The sequence below is a fragment of the Mandrillus leucophaeus genome, unplaced genomic scaffold, assembly GCF_000951045.1.
Source record: "Mandrillus leucophaeus isolate KB7577 unplaced genomic scaffold, Mleu.le_1.0 Scaffold1114, whole genome shotgun sequence".
Lineage (NCBI taxonomy): Eukaryota > Metazoa > Chordata > Mammalia > Primates > Cercopithecidae > Mandrillus > Mandrillus leucophaeus.
In genome coordinates, this window is record NW_012099366.1 from 363,807 (window position 1) to 367,845 (window position 4,039).

Below are 4,039 nucleotides of genomic sequence, written 5' to 3' on the forward strand. Positions count from 1 at the left end.
AGGATCTCACTATGTTGCATGGGCTGGTCATGATCTCCTGGGCTCAAAAGATCCTCATGCCTCAGCCTCCCAAAGTGCTGGGATTACAGGCATGAGTCACCACGTCCAGCCTAGGGGGAATATTTAAGAGAAGGGCATAGTTATGAAGCTCTTGGCTGTTTATGTCACATAGATATTTTCCTCAACAGAAATGTCCAGTGCCTGTAGCCAGTTCAGAACTCTGCCTCTAGGTCCAAGTCCCCTACAAGTTTATCTCTGGGGCCCAGGCATGGTGGTTCATGCCTGTAATCCCAGCACTTTGGGAGGCTGAGGCAGGAGGATAGCTTGAGCTCAGGAGTTTGAGACCAGCCTGGCTAATGTGGAGAAACCTCATCTCTACAGAAAATACAAAAATTAGCTAGGCATGGTGACACATGCCTATAGTCCCAGCTACTCAGCAGGCTGAGGTGGGAGGATCGCTTGAGCCTGGGAGGCGGAGGTTGCAGTGAGCCATCGTGCAACTGAACTCCAGCCTAGGTGATAAAGTGATACCCTGTCTCAGAAAAAATAAGATAGTCCTTTAGTGTAGTGAGGTCCAAGATATTTAAATATACAACAACAATTGATGTCACTGACCCAGTACAGTATACTATATACTTTGAGGTGTTTTATTTCTTCCTCATAATGTTGAAGATTCTGAACTAAGTCACTTATAATTGCCTTTTATTGTATGATTGCTGCCATGTATTTGCCTTGTATGGCTAGGATTATAGTCCTAAGCCTTGGAATGAAGTAAATAATAGTAAATATACAGGATTCCCTAGATCAGTGGTCTCCAGCCTTTTTGGCATCAGGGACTGGTTTCTTGGAAGACAGTTTTTCCATGGATGGGGTAGGAGGGATGATTTCAGGATGAAGCTGTTCCCCCTCAGATCATCAGGCATTAGATTCTTCTAAGGGTCACTCACCTGCAGTTCACAATAGGGCTCGCACTCCTGTGAGAATTAAATGCCGCAGCTGATCTGACAGGAGATGGAGCTCAGGCGGTAATGCTCACTCACCCACCACTCACTTCCTGCTGCATGGCCGAGTTCCTAACAGACCATGGACTGGTACCAGTCAGTAGCCTGGGGCTTGGGACCCCTGCCCTAGATCTAATAGACAAATCAAAATAGAATAGCACTAACCATTCTATTTGGTAAAACAGTTAACTGAATATGCAACATGATCACAGTGCCAGAGGATAAGTAGATTGCCAGACTGGAAATTACCTGTCAGGCTCATGGAAATTTTATCTTATTAAGCTTATTCTTGTGGTAGAGAGGGAGGAGGGATTTTGCAAAGGGAAATGATTTGTGATTAACAGATTTCTTTGAACAGACTAATTCATTTGATAAACACTAAGACTTTTTTTAGGCTTAGAATTTTTTTTTCCAGATCATAAAGTGATCTAAACTGTTAGGGCTTTAAAAAATCTACTTCCACAGCTGGATATTGGTAATTCTGTTTTGTACTTTAAGCATCAATTGGCGTATTTTTAAAATCTCATATTTTGTTTCTAAATAATGAGAAAGAAAAAAAGATTTGACTCATTTGCAAGCCTTTGTCAGAAAATAACACATCGCAAGTGTAGACAATCCTTGCTTAAAATTAAAAACTGAGTGTATTGGGAGGCTGAGGTGGAAGGATCACTTGAGCCCAGGAGATTGAGGCTGCAGTGAGCTATGATCTCACCAGTGCACTACAGCCAGGTTGACAGAGCAAGACCCTGTCTCAAAAATAAAATAAAACCTAAGTATAATATCATTACAATTTTTTCCCAAAGGTGGGCATATTCCTGAAGGTGACCATTTTTTACATTGACTTTTAAAGTCCTAGAGATGGCTTGATGTGCTATATAAAGTTTTTGGTCAAATGAATGGAATATATAGAATCTGATGAAGATCATCTTGAGATTAAACTTGCAGAATTATCATTCTTTTTTTGTATTTCTGTTTGTTTTTTTGAGACGGAGTCTTGCTCTCTCTCCCAGGCTGGAGTACAGTGGTGTAATCTCCGCTCACTACAAGCTCCACCACCCCCGGGTTCACGCCATTCTCCTGCCGCAGCCTCCCGAGTAGCTGGGACTACAGGCGCCTGCCACCATGCCTTGCTAAGTTTTTTTTTTTTTTTTTTTTTTTTTGATGTTAGCCAGGATGGTCTCGATCTCCTGACCTCGTGATCCACCCGCCTCGGCCTCCCAAAATGCTGGGACTAGTTTTTTGTATTTTTAGTAGAGACGGGGTTTCACCATGTTAGCCAGGATGGTCTCGATCTCCTGACCTCGTGATCCACCCGCCTCGGCCTCCCAAAATGCTGGGATTACAGGCTTGAGCTTATATTTTTAGTAGAGATGGGGTTTCACCATGTTAGCCAGGATGGTCTCAATCTCCTGACTTCGTGATCTGCCTGCCTTGGCCTCCCAAAGTGCTGGGATTATAGGCATGAGCCACCACGCCGGGCCAGAATTATCATTTTTAATGCTTTTCGTGAAATTGTATTTCTGGCTGGGCGTGTGGCTCACGCCTGTAATCCCAACAATTTGGGAGGCCTAGTCCTGCGGATCACTTGAGGTCGGGAGTTCAAGACCAACCTGGCCAACATGGTGAAACCCCATCTCTACTAAAAATACAAGAATCAGTGGGTATCATGATGTGCACCTATGGTCCCAGTTTCTCAGGAGGCTGAGGCAGGAGAATCGCTTGAATCCAGGAGGCGGAGTCTGTAGTGAGCCGAGATAACAGCTGGGCAACAGAGTGAGTGAGAATCCATTTCAAAAGAAAAGAAGAAATTATGTTTCAACATCAGTGTTCCTTGCTTCATGATAGATATAACTGGCCAAAACATTACTAAAAATATTAAAACTGTGTAAATGTCAAAATCTACATATCAGTTTGTTGTTACAGTGTACTATTCTCACCTATAATATTGGACTCCCTGATACCAATGTGAATTTACCTGGTATTCTGTGAGGTGACCTACTGTTGTTTTTCTAGAGTAGGGAGTAGAAATAGATGACTGTTCATGGTGAACTCTACCCTGTAAAGCAGAATTATATATTTAGCTGACTTGCTTGATCCAATGGCTACTGTCTATCACCCTGAGAAGAATATTCAAGCATAGATGTTCACCGCTGCTTCACTACACTGGCTAAGATTCCTGGGTAGACTTCACTGGGCTCCTGGTCTCTATTTCCATTAAGACTCCTTTGCCTTGCTATAGCAGCCTGAAAAATTCCAAGAATTTTAGAAAGTTGTTTTTCATCTTCAGAGAGGACACATTACTTGATGTAGAGTGGAGGCAGTCACTTTTGCATATTCTGTGCTGCTGAGGCAATTTCTGCTATTCGTTCCTCTGACCTTGCTTGGGTTCGTTTAGCTTCTATGAAAGTATTCCTTTTTCCAGAGAGTAAAAGTGCTACTGCCTCTGTAATTTGGACTTCCCTACTTAAACTATTTTAAGGTACTTAAAACTATCTTCTGCTTCACAAGAGCCTTATTTTACTTCATTTCTTTCTTTGGGTTCCTGTTTTGCAAGGGCAAAAACTGAATAAAAATGATAGCATTCTATTTTCCAGCCACAAATGTGGTTCTCAGCTCTTCCTAATTATATAATCCCATGTTCCTGAGAGCTAGAATTTATTAAGTGAAAAAATTTTGTATATTATTGAATCTAAGCTGTCATCAATGGTGAAATTCACTATTTACCACTAAGAAATAAAAATCATGCCCAATTAAACTGGGACACATCGCTGGTTGTAAAATGCATCCTTACTTTGGGAGGCCAAGGCGGGCAGATCACGAAGTGCAGAGATGGAGACCATCCTGGCCAACGTGGTGAAACCCCGTCTCTACCAAAAATACAAAAATTAGCTGCGCATGGTGGCGCATGCCTGTAGTCCCAGCTACTCGGGAGGCTGAGGCAGGAGAATCACTTGAACTGGGAGGCGGAGGTTGCAGTGAGCTGAGATTGCGCCACTGCACTCCAGCCTGGCAACAGAGCGAGACTCCATCTCAAAAAA